Source organism: Peromyscus maniculatus, chromosome 9, assembly GCF_049852395.1.
Source record: "Peromyscus maniculatus bairdii isolate BWxNUB_F1_BW_parent chromosome 9, HU_Pman_BW_mat_3.1, whole genome shotgun sequence".
Taxonomy (NCBI): Eukaryota; Metazoa; Chordata; class Mammalia; order Rodentia; family Cricetidae; genus Peromyscus; species Peromyscus maniculatus.
In genome coordinates, this window is record NC_134860.1 from 51,660,540 (window position 1) to 51,674,037 (window position 13,498).

The 13,498-nt window shown below is 43.4% G+C and overlaps 1 protein-coding gene and 1 long non-coding RNA gene across 2 annotated transcripts in view; both read left to right on the forward strand.

Moving 5' to 3' along the window:
* LOC102917268 (M1-specific T cell receptor alpha chain-like) overlaps positions 1–13,498 on the forward strand; it is a 775,359-nt gene that overhangs the window by 623,590 nt on the left and 138,271 nt on the right. The gene's annotated exons all lie outside the window — the stretch shown is intronic.
* On the forward strand, positions 2,153–8,590 carry LOC143267373 (uncharacterized). The gene is made up of 2 exons (XR_013042380.1): positions 2,153–2,649; positions 7,220–8,590. It is a non-coding gene; the product is annotated as an uncharacterized LOC143267373 (long non-coding RNA).

Consider the following 13,498-nt stretch of genomic DNA (forward strand, 5'->3'; position numbering starts at 1 on the left):
GCTGCTGCTGGTGGTGGTGGGAACCAAGAAAACATCCTAGTAGGATCAACCCTTGAGCTGCAACTAAATGTGAAGATGTTTATTGACTTACATCCCCAGGTCCCAAGGCAGCAGCAGCAGCAGCAGAGTTACAACTCACAGAGTCTCAACTCACCTCTGTGCGTTTCCCTTGGCAGGGGCTTCATTCCATGCCACCCAGCTGGGTAAGTGAATTGCAGATGGAATATTGGCAAAATTCTCTCATGTTTGCTTTAAAACAAGCAACGAGGCACAGACGTCTCGGGGAAAGAAATAAAGGAATCCCAGCAGCCTGCACATTCTAAACCCCAAACAGACAGAGGCGAAGAACCCCTTTTTTACTGAAGGCAGACCTGGGATGCCCAGCAGCTGAGGTCCCATCTCTGTCTGTGGAAACACAATGCCACTCTTCTCTTCGGTCACCTCTGCTCTTGCTCTTTTATCCAGCCAGCCAATGACAGCAGAGAAACTGGAAACAGATTAGCAGCAGAGTGACAGTTGATAAAGGCCATCCCCAAACTGAAATCCGTCACAGGCACATGTGCCGGACCATTGGACTGTTACTAAACCTTTACGTGAGAAGTCTGAGGGTGGTGTATAAAAGATAAACCAAAGAAAGAGCTTTTCTGCACTACATTTACCCTTTTCTTCAAAGACTCGAGGAAGGTGGGGAGGATGGCTGTGTTCTCAAACCGAAGGCAAAGCAAGTCCTAAAAGTTCTGGTTAATAGAGAGCATCAGCCTGGCTCTCTTCCATGGATACTCAAGAGTCCCTAGACACCAGCAGATGGTGCCACAACCCCAGAGTGGAGAAGACCATCAGAAAGAAAGCTAGGAGGCTGGGTGTATATGGAGTAGGAGTTGGTTTTATTTGGCCACCTTTTGCCTCTTAAAAACCCTGCTCATCCTGTATCAGCCGGAATAGCTGAGGCTTTCTGCTCTTGGAGCCTGTGTGTCTAAAGGCACAGAAGATAGAGGTACATCTCTGACATAGCCCCCTCCATTTTCAGGCCCAGAGTCCTACAGACAGACTCACATACTTAGACAGAAACCTTCCTTCCTCAGAGGACTGTTCTGTATTAGACTTGAAATTATAAGTTCTGTGTCTTCCCTGATGACTATGACTAAGGCAGGGAGTTGTCATCGGGTCACAACCCACCATAAGGAGACAGAAAAGGCGACATAGAGAAATCAAGCCTACAGATCTGCACCAAACACAGGAGCCGCTGCTTGTCTGTGTTTTTTCATTTCCACTTCACAGCATCCCTACAAAGGAACTCAAATGTCCCTGTTTACAAATGAGGAAATTAAGGCTTCAAGATGTAAATCGCCTAGTATTGGCAAGTCCCAAAGCAAGATGCAAGCCGTAGATAGTTAGACCTGCAGTATCAGTGTGCCTTTTGGTCACGTTAATGTTGGTCAGTTGAGTGGTTCCACCTAAGGAGTGAGCCTCATGCTATTACAAACAAGTTCTGTTCAGACAGGTATGACCTTGCTGCTGAAGACATCCACAAAGGTGGGCAGGAAACGTAGATGCCTCAGGTTTTAACCTATGTGCTGACAAATCTTTCTCTAATCTCAGTCTTCACTAGAGTGAGCCATTAGCCATCTGGGCTCCCAGGGACACACAGACTCCAAGCAAAAACCCTGCCTGGCCGGTAAATATCTGCTCAGCTACTAATATTGACATAATGTATGTCTGGTAATGGGAGTGCATGTGCAAATAAGTTTCTGTTTTAAATCATCTTAAAACCCTATGCAGGAAACCAATTCTCAGACAATTAGAATGAAGTTGATTAGTGCCACAGCCTAACATTTCAGGGAATGCAGGGGATGCCTCCCTCATGGGAGTGGGGAAGGGAGAAGGAAGTTATTATCATTCCAGGAAGAAGGGACAGCAGAAGCAGATCAAGACCACATACCACATCTTGGAACTAGCAAGTACTTTCCTGTAGGTACTAATCACAAGTAGGGAAGGGCCTAAGACCAGAGGAGGCAACAATCCGGGGTAGAAGGGACCACACAAGAGGTTATCTAGAGGTAGAAGGGCTAGGAAGCACTCACAGGCTGGATCACTTCATGTCATGCCTTCTCTCTCCCCTGGAGATCTCTCTAGATCCAAAATCTGTCATATCCTACTTAGCTGTGAGGGCTCAATCCAGGATTTCCTGCTTTGAGCATCCCAGACAGCTCTTCCTTGGTGCTCTTGGAACGCTGAGGCCACCTCTTTTCTAGAAACTAATTCTCTTGTCGCTGCTTGCTGTTTGTCTATTTTCTCCACTTCCCTGCAAACAAGCAAACAAACAAACAAACAAAAACTGAATGCTTTGAAGCCAGAGCCATATCCTTTTCACGTTTACACCTCCCAAATAATATCTGGCCTGCAATAGGTGAGTAGTCTGTTTGTTGAATTACATCCTAACCGCCCATGACCTCACTAGCTCGCCACAGGTCTCTCTGAGGAAGTGACTGATATCAAACCACCTTGACAGCAGATAAGGATTCTCACGGAGATGGAGACAGAGGCGAGTCTTGGCAAAGCAGCCGAAGAAGCACCAGCTTACTGCAGTCATCCTCAGTGAAACCATGCTTTGGAGATGTCCAGTCTTCTACCTTTTCATCTTCTGTACTGGTAAGGACAGGCATCCGGGTCTTTTACTCATTGGGAAGTAAATCTCTAGAATGATTTTCTGGGGATGTAATAGGGGGAATCAATGCCTAGCATTCACCAAAACTCCGTCCCCTTGGGGTGGACGAAGTTCTTTGAAAACTCTCTGACTTTAGGTTCTTCCCTTCAGGGGTCTCTTTGGATGTCATTTTGGAACAAGTTGACAAAAGCCTAAATGTTTCAGCTGGGAATCATGCCATCTTCTACTGCATTGTAACAGGAGGGGACTTGAAGACTTACCAAATGAGCTGGTATAAGAAAAGTGAACATAATGCTCTGGTTTTAGTATTCAAGCTAAATAACAACTCTACTGATGATGTGATGGGTAATTTCAAAGGGAAAATTGACATTTCAAAAAGTGAATTTGTGCTTGAGATTCAAAAGGTAACATTGGAAGATGCCGGGACTTACTACTGTGGGTCAGATATCCACAGTGCGACAGTACCGCTTCCAATCGCTTCAAGAAAGTCTAGGGTCAAACCAAGGCGCCGGACCCAATGAGAGACTATCTCAGGCTGAGCTCTACACCACATCTGAGATGGGACCTCCTGATTACAGTAACAGTCACCTCTGATAAGAGAGACTGGAGCTGAGTTGGGTCAAGGCCTGATCTTTGAAGTTTCGACTCCAATTGAAGAGAGAAGCAAAGGTCGCAAAGAGTTTGTGTGGCCAGATCAACAGGCCCTCAACCCTTGCTACCTACGGGACCCTCTTGTTCAAAGGTCAAGCTGATGAGCAGAATGTCTTCCATCATGAGTGTTGTAGATCACTGGGAGCTTTCCTGTGCAAAAACTAGATAAAACAAAGATTGTTTTCCATTAGCATTCTAATCAAAGTCTCCAAAGCTATCAGCAATAGTTTGACAAAACTATTGCTCTAACTCTAACTCTGCAGAGTGAGTAGGGTTGTTTTCTGAAATGTTTCCATGACTGTTTCAGTTAAAGGTTTGATATCTTGGCAAGAGAAGAGTTCTGAGGCCCCAGGGGTGCAGGTAGAGAGGGGTAACACACAGGTTTCCTTCTCACTGGTCACCAGAAGAATCTTGTTAGACAGATAATAGTCACTGTTATATGGACTGAGTTGACCATGAATCAAGTGAATAAAATACATGGACTACCACCTAAGAAGGGCTCAGTCCATAGGGCATGAGGTCTAGGGGAGCCCAATAAAGAGACTGGAGGGCAGGCACTTAAAGATGCAAGCATTTGATAATCATTAGGGGGTGTATTCTAGCAGCCATCTTTTCTTCTGCTCAGATATCTATTTGGAATCTTCTCCTCACATAAAACTAAACATTAGCATAGCTAGCAGAAATGATTGTGGAAACTAGAAGTCTGATCTTCCAATGCCTTTCAGTCAACATTCCTTACAATGCCACCTTTACCACACACGATTTAAAGCCATAGATGGCATTCATGTTTTAGGATAGATCACAAGAATAGAAAAGGAAAATTCTTATCAATATGCTTTCAGTTTTTCTTTAGAAGATCTAGCATCAGCAATTATAATTAAAGATTACAAAAGAATACAAAAATGCAAAGAATAAATATGAATAATAATATGTGTATGAAAATGTCATTTTGAAGCCCATTATTTTGTAAACTAACTTAAAAACAGGAAATGTCAAAATAAAAAATATAACACATGCTAGCTATATCACAATGAATATCACTGATTTTATATGCATTGCCCTAAGAGTTCATGAAAGGACAATCTCTGTAAAAAAGATTTTTTTAAAGAATTTTCTAGGCTTGAAAGAGTCAAGATTTGAATAAATGAAGAAAGGCTTTTCCCAGTAGGCATGCAAGTTATCTATTATTATAAATTACCTCAAAATTTAAAGATTCAACCTCAAAAACATGCATTTCATTATGTCACATTCTCCCTGGGTCAGAAATCCAAGTGTGGTAGCTGCTCCTCTGGCTCCAGAATTCTCATCAGGCTATAGCTGAGGCATTAGCCAGGGCTGGAGGCTTCCGGGGCTTGATTAGAAGATCTACTTTAAGCTCACCCACATGGGTATCGATGACCTGTACTAGTTACTTTCCTATTGATGTGACAAGACGCCATGACCGAGACAATTTATAAAAGGAAGCATTTCATTTGAGTCAGGATTTCAGGGGATTAGAGTCCACGATGGTGGATCAAAAGAAAAACTGAGAGCTCACATCTTGATCTATAACCACAAAGCAGAGAGTAGGGGGAGGAGGAAGGGAGGGAGGAAGAGAAGAGAGAGAGGAGAGAGGGAGAGGGAGAGACAAGGAAAGAGGGAGAAGGAGAGGTAGGGAGGGGGTGGTGAGAGAGAGAGAGAACACTAGGAATTGTACAAATCTTTTGAAACCCCAAATTCCTCCCCTGGTGACACACCTCTACCAGGGTCATACTTCCTAATCCTATTCAAATACATGAGCCTATTGGGGCCATTCACATTCGAATCACCACACAACTTAAGTCCTCAACATGGGTACCTCCATAGGGTTCTTCTTAACCCAGCTGGGACTCTAAGGAAAAGAGCTGTCTGAGTTAGAAGCCACAGTCTTTTCGCAATCTATCTTGGAAGTGACATTACACCACTCCACCACATTCTGTTAACAGCGGTGAGTCACCAAGTGAAGCCGCATTGAAGAGGAAGGATTACAGTGGGTACGAGTCAGAAGCAGCCTACCTTAGGAGCTGCCTACTGTAAGGGATTGGTGCAGAGAGCATGGGAAGAGAAGTCTAGAAGTTGGTTATAATCAACTTTTTAAAAGATCTTTGCCTATGAGGCAAGGAGGTTTGATTTTATCTTATGGACCAACAACACCTTTGTTGCACATATAAAACATCTGGAGATACTGTTTCAAATATATATTCTTGAACTTGGTGTAAAGATTCTATCTTCCCAGGGAAAGACCCACAATCAATTAACTGATTGATTAGTTGATTCATTGATTATGTTTTTGAGACAAGTTGTCTATAAACAACCTGGTCTGGCCTTGAACTCATTGGGATACTCCTTCCTTACTTCTCCAGTGCTGGGAATAACAACATGTACCACTGTGTTTGAAAAGAATACGCTTTTTATAGCAAGTGCCCAAGCTGACTCTGGTGCAGATAACCCAAAGCACTGCTTTGAGAGCCTCTGTTGGGAGCAGACAAGGAAGAACTGGGGGGTTGTTTGTTTGCTATGGTACCTGGGATTGAACCCAGGACCTTGCTTCTTGTCCCTTGCCCTGATTCAGAGAAACAGCCAGTAGATCACTTTACCTCTAGAGCAAAGGTTTTCACTCAATTCCAGCTTAATGTTTGAATCACCTGGGGGAAATTCTTTGAGAATAGCAAGGTCTGGGATATATTTCCAGAGATTTTGATTTAACCTGCATTGGAGTTCTGGCTTGCAGATAACTCAGGTTACCCCTTGCTTCCTGTCCTCTTCCTGCACTCTGGGCTTGATAGACGTCGTCCAGATCAATGGCATCAGTATCACCTAGTTGTTTTTTCAAATGAGGAATCCTACATATCACCTTGTATCTAAATCAGAATCAGAATCTGTATCTTAACACGGTCCCTGAGCAAGTTATATTTGCACAAAGGTTTAAGAAGCACTGGTCTAGGAAACCCATTTTCCTAGTCTATTTTGTGTGGCTAACAGAATACCACCAATTGGACAGGTTATAAAGAAAATAAATTTGCCGGGTGGTGGTGGTGCACGCCTTTAATCCCAGCACTCAGGAGGCAGAACCGGGCGGATCTCTGTGAGTTCGAGGCTAGCCTGGGCTACCAAGTGAGTTCCAGGAAAGGCGCAAAGCTACACAGAGAAACCCTGTCTCGAAAAACCAAAAAGGAAAAGAAAGGAAGGAAGGAAGGAAGGAAGGAAGGAAGGAAGGAAGGAAGGAAGGAAGGAAGGAAGGAAGGAAGAAAGAAAGAAAGAAAGAAAGAAAGAAAGAAAGAAAGAAAGAAAGAAAGAAAGAAAGAAAGAAAGAAAGAAAGAAAATAATTTATCACAGCTGTGGAGTCTGAGAGGCTCAAGAGCAAGAAGCTCACGTCTTGTGAAGGTCTTCCTACTGTTCCGTCCCACAGCAGCAGGAGAAGGGCGAGGAGCAAGGGAAGGGGAACACACTGACTGCTTTATTAGAAACCCACTCCCGTGAAAACTAGGACCGCTCATCCATCCCTGAAGGCAATACATAATAGCCCCTTTAGGTCCCACCTCTCATCACTGCTGCATTGAGGATTAAGTTACTAAAGCATGAATTTGGGAAAACATATGCAAATCATGATTATTGAAACATTGTGTTGAGGTAGAGAAATATAAACAGGTTTTTACCGACTGCCATGGAAGATTCTTATTCGTAAAATTTTCTGAAATGATTCTGATGTACAGACAGATGTGAAACTTGATTATAAGTAATTGCCTATCTCCAAATCAGGAAACAGATTATTTAACTTATTAATATAATAACTATTCTTACTGAAATGATATTGTATCTTATATGCTCACTGGAAGAGCATATTGTATAAAATTCATGTATGCCCATTTCTCGTTCATTCACAGGCAAAAGAAGAAATGAATAAACATTTATTGAATCCCCATCTTCATAGATTGTCCACGGAAATCCAGCATGTTCTCCCTCTAGCTCAAGATCAAGCCAGAAAAAGAACGTGAATCATTAGTACACAGTTAAGTCTCACTGGAAACAAGAGCAGTAGAAAATAAGAGAATAATGCTCATTCATTCCCCTCACAGCAGAGGTTCCCGACCTTCCTAACGCTGCGACCCTTTAATACAATTCCTCATGCTGCAGTGGCCCCCAACCATAAGAGTGTTTTCATTACTACTTCATAACTGTAATTTTGCCACCGTTATGAATCGTAGTGTAAACATTTGTGGAGATAGGGAGTTGTCAAAACGGTCGCAACCCACATGTTGAAAACCACTGCCTTACAGGCTGCATGGGGACATGTTGAGGTGGCAAATTTCAGAACACGAATGTGGGATAATCAAGTAGAACATAGCATGGAGTCAACAGAGAAAGGCATCCTAGGAAAAAGCAGCTACTATGTCCCCAATGTCCTGAGAGAATCCATACAAAGGAAAAAGAGAGAGAGCGCAGGGAGAGGAAGAAGAGGAGGAGGAGGAAGAAGGAAGGATGAGGGAGTGAGAGGGATGAGAAGAAAAGAGGAAGAAGAAAATTAAAGGTAGAGACCTAGAGTGATTCTCAGCTTCCATGAAGGTAATTGGGGAAGGCTTTTGTATGATACCCAAAGCCTCATACTTCGGTGGAGACAGACCCCCTGAGGGTCTTACCTAGTGTGAACATGGACCAAAATTCTCTGCAAACATCCTGAAGCCAAATGAATGACACAAAACAATGGCTATTCTTCTATATGTCCACAACTTCCCAACTCCTCCGATAAAGGCAACTGATATCAAACTAGTTTGTACAACTCTTCTGTAACTTTTATCCATCACAAAAAGGGCTTGGATGAACAGTGTTCAGAACACTGAAAGGAAATCTCACTTTCTAAAAAAAAAAAAAAAGAAGTCTGAGTTCAATTCATAGGCACAGACTCCCCAGCAGGGTCTTCTGCAGGCATGCTTTGTGGTTGGGAATAAAGGATTCAAGAGCAGACAAAATGTGTCTTACACCCAGAAACAGTGCCATCAACTGGCTACAGTGACAGACAGGTCACCCAACACTACAGAGTCACCCCTAAGAACAAGAGAAAAGACCAAAAAAGGGGAAACTAAAAACATGCGCCAGTTTCTTCTTCTACCTCAGATGAGGCTAAGCCTCCATGCAGCCAAGAAAGACAAAATGCTTGTACCACACACATTGCCTAGTCCAAGGGGTTTGCAACCTTGAAGAAGGCACCGATTGTGGTGTTTTAAAAGTGCCTAGGAAATATACATCTACAGTCCAAATTTAAAAAAATCAGCTTGAAAAACTCCAAGTTATGACCTTCATTTTGAACAATTCAGGTTTTAAATGGGAAATTAAAATCACTGAATTTGAAAGCCAGAAGGAATCTTAAAAGGTCAAACAGGAAGTCGTCCATCAATATACATGTTCATCAAATATTGATTGAATAAATGATAACAATTCTCCATTCAAATGTTTTCAATAGTAATTTTTATTTTAAAAAATAAAATTCCTCTGGGAGGTCAAGGAAAGGGAAAGACTATGATCAAAATACAGTGGAGGTTTTTTCAGTGGTGGTGGTGTTTACTAGTTACTTTTATTTTTTTGAGACTAGAATTACATTATTTTCACCTTCTCTTTCTTCCCTTCAAACCCTCCCAAATGCTCCTCCTTGTTCTCTTTCAAATTTATGGTCTCCTTTTCCATTAATTGCTGTTACATCCAAATACATATGTGTATGTAAATACACACACACACACACACACACACACACACACACACACACACACACACGCATATTCCTAAATACAACCGGCTGTGTCTGAATAAAGTTTCTTGTGTGTACATTTTTAGGGCTGACAATTTAGGATTGGATAACCAGTTGGTGTGCTCTTACCTGGAGAAAACTATTTCTCTCATTCACAGAATTCCATAGTTCTTGTGGGCTTTCTCCCACTCAGTTTGGCCTGTCTATTAATGCCATCCTTGCTCAGTTCATGTTTCAGCAGCCTATGGCCTTTTGAATAAACTATCCAGGACCAGAATGAGCTCTTCAATGCAAATATGAGCGTGCCGTGTCCCTCATTAGAAATTCTCCTGCAATTTCTCATTACTTACGGGAAGACCTAAAGCCTCCGAAGCGCCAAAGACTGTGCAGCCTGGCCCCCCTTCACCTCCCTGTGCACCTCCACTCTGCTCTCTCTGGTTTTCTGTGCTTCAGTCAGATCTGTCTTCTCGCCGTTGCGTGAGGGTCCAGGCGGGGGCTCTCCCACCCCAGGGCTTCCTAACGTGCTGTCTGACTCTTGCTTCCCAGAGGCATCTTGACATCAGCATCAAATTCAGACTGTTCCTCCCTCATGCTTTCATACTGTAACCTAAGATGGCATTTCAGTAACTTTATTGTGCCAATTTTCTCTAGTATGTAAGCTCCAGGACAATAAGGATCAAATCTGATTTTGCTTTTCTTTGGACCTGAAAATTATATAAATGTATCTGTATTTAAAAAAAAATGGATGCATCTTTCAGAATTTGGCCTTCATTGCAGACTCTGGGATGTAGTTAGGCCCAGTTTTGCTCTATTTTTTTTTTCTATTTTTATTTTTGAGTGATCTTAGAGACCCTGAGATGGAATCTAAAGGTTTGTAGAGGTGACTGAAGTGTGACATTCTCAAGCGCACATCCTGAGGCACATAGGACAACATCAGGGTGTATGGTCCTCCATAGGTCTAAGATGTCTCTATACAGGGATGCTGCCAGGAAAGTGAAGCCTTCCCAGAAAGTCCAGTCGCTCTGTGGAAATCACAGGAGTCTAATATGATTGTTACTTTTTTTTCAGTGACCCCCTAGCCGGAATAAACATAGCCCTTTGGTTATTTTTCTCCACTTGGCTATTTTCAGAAGCTATATTATTAAAATGCGCAAGCCTGTAATTATAGAGAGGCATAGTCTCATCCCTCAAATACGCACTGAGCCAGCACCATGCTCCTGACGCTGTGTCACACACTGAGCTGTAAAACAGCCAGAGCTGCATTCCTGTCCTCCAAATACAGCCTTAGTGACAGAGCAAGGAACAACCGCTGAGGAAGGCCCTGGAGGGGCAGAGCTCCCACCTGGACCCTCACGCAACAGCGAGAAGACAGATTTGACAGAAGCCCAGAAAACACGAGAGAAGGCCGAGCGGAGCTGCACCAGGAGGTGGAAAGGCCAGACTGCACAAGGTCTTGGGGGCCTTGAAGGCTTGAGATATTCCTAGGAGTGATGAATGGCTACAGAGAATGAATGGGGGATGGTTCGGAGCCAGCTTCCCACAGGTCACACATGTTTATAACAGGAAAACGCTCCTTTCCTGGAGTGACGCGTGCCTAGGGGTCCCTTTAGATGTCCCAGGAAGGAAGATGGCCATCCTCAATGGTGACACTGCACACAGCTGTGGTTGGTGTTAAATATGATCAGTTTCTTTTTGTAGGAAGGAGACAGTCCACCAAGATTTCATGGGGCCTCTTGAACCACAGGATGTGGCTAATTCCCTGTCAAGAAAAGCTCAGAGGTTTTTTGTTTCGTTGTCTTGTTTTATTTTGTCATTTTGTCTTGAGACAGGGTCTCACTGTGCAGCCCCAGCTGACTGGGAACTCACTTTATAGAACAGACTGACCTCAGACTCATGGAGACTCACCTGCTTTCTGCCCCCTAAGCACTGAGATTAAAGCTATGGCCTATCAGCAGCTTAGAGATTTTAAAAATGCAGCTATCATACACATCTCAAGACAGATCGCCTAAAAGGGTAGTGGTGATATTCTCTGAAAAGATAAAGAAGTGAGGAGAGTAAAGGGGGGGGGGTCATTGTTTCTTCCTATAACAATCGCTCCTTTTAATTATCACTTTTATTAAAGAGCTATCCTGAACCTCTGGGATTTTCCAGGCTTCAGTGCTTCTGGGACACAGGTCCCTCCCTTCCCACTCGTAGGGACCCGAAGAGACCACTGGAAAAGTACTGTGTCTCAGGGGAGAAAGATGATGCCTTCCAGAATGGCTGTCAATTCTCACTGGGATTTCATGCAGGATGAAATAAATTCTCACTGGGATTTCATGCAGGGTGAAATATTGAGACCTTTTCTCAAATATGCAGGTGCCTCACAGCCTATGTTGGGTCTACAAATCTTCATCTGGCCTAGACTGAATTGTTTCCATTCTCAGAGTTGTGTTCAGTCAGAGCAAAGTGTTTCCCTGTGACCTATGAAAATACTCGGCTGAAAACCAAGTCATCCTGTAAACAGAGACTTTTCTCTCCCACCCCATCCTGCAGCTATTTCCAAATAATCACTCAGAGGCTTATATTAATTATCAATGTTTGGCCAATGTCTCAGGCTTATTACTAGTTAGCCCTTACATTTAAATCAGCCCATTTTTCCTATCTATGCTTTGCCACCTCATTCGTGGCTTGTTACCTCATTTTCTACACATCTCACTTCCTGGGCAGCTGGATGGTGTCTCCCCCACTCTGCCTTCCCTCTTCCCAGAATTCTCCTGGTCTGGCTCTCATGCTCAATCTCTTCCTGCCCAGCCATCAGCCAATCAGCTTTGTTATTAACAATGAGCATAATCCACATCACCACCCTTATCCTACTCCTGCTTCTCTGGAACTGTCTCTGTAAGAGCTCTGAAGGAAACAGCATTCATATCTACCAGCTTTCCATGTTTCCCTCTCTGCCTTAGGAAACTCTGATATGTTAACCATGCCTCCACCTCAGCATTTTGTATTAGAACATTTACTGTTTGCTTTTTTCCCACAAATTGGTGGCTAGAAGTTGAGGCACCTTCCCTGTATCTGTGTATTTCAGAGCCCAGGTGGAAAGGGAAATCACCACTTGGGATACACTGTCCTCACGGCGGAAGGAAAGAGTGAGAGAAGACCAGCAAGCGCTGAAGAGGCTTCCTCTCTCACACATCAGCTGTGTCCTCTCCCACTCACTGGTCAAGACTCTTTGGGCCAAATCCAAAAGCAACTGGTTAGAGAGACCAGAACGCTTCCCACAGAAGGTACAGCAAGACCCAGAGCACGGGGAGGTGTTCATAAGGATCTGATATGGAAGGAAAAATCAAGTTCTTCAGGACAACAATGGTAGCCCACTGTGCCTCTGACTCCACTCATGTGCTCTGCTCTGATGTTGACTGGAAAGAAGCTTGATATGATTTTGGTTTCCTTAGAATTCTTGGAACACTCTGGGAAACAGTCAGCAACTTCTTCTCCATATGTCACCATCCCTCCAGACGATAGCAGTGGTTACAGAGTTAAAAACAATTCTGCAGTTATTTTGGCAAAGAATGAGTACTAACCGTGTCCCTGAATACTCATAACTTCTATTGCCATATTAAATGTTCTGAAAACCGCTACTGCAAACACCTATTTAAGCCAGGATTGGCATCATAGAATCGTGTGTGTGTGTGTGTGTGTGTGTGTGTGTGTGTGTGTGTGTGTGTGACAACAACTAAGGTCTCGTGAGACTTTAGTGGCAAGTACTAAGATCTCAAAGGATTGTGGAAGAATCAACCAGAAAAATTACCATTGTTTGTTATATTTCTGTGCATCTTGATTGAATTATATCTAACGATGCTGAAATGAGTCACACACAAGACCAAAAGCTCTGTCCAGGCCTCTAAAGGAAGTATCTGCTCTTTGCTGAGACTTAACTCCATATCAGGAACCTGCAAGTGCTATTGGATTAAAAAAAAGAATAGAAAAGAAAAAAAAAGAAACTAGTTTTTATTTCCCTGTTCTTTTGTAACGGTTATATCTTGCATTCTGTCCTGTGTCAAATGCTGTGTGTGGCGTTGGGTATATAATGTGAGCGAAACAGACATGGATTCTGCCCTCAGGGCTTTGTTTAAAGAGAAAAATGACCTAAGACCAACACATGACTAGTAGCTGGCGGTCACACTACTTCCCAGCTGTGGGCTCCCTGTTCCTCCCTAAAATGCTTCCCCGTGCTTAGCTGCTGAGATGCCACACTTTGCAGATCAGTCCGTCACAGGCCCCTGGTTGTCAGTACCCTTTGTTCGCTTTTACTCCTCTGTGGAGCGTCTAGAGTACCAGGGCTCGCACCGGGCCCTGCTTCTCTGACTCTTTTCCTGAGTGATCCCATTCATTCTCACAGCATTACATTTCACAGACGTGCTCACGGCCCGTGAATTTA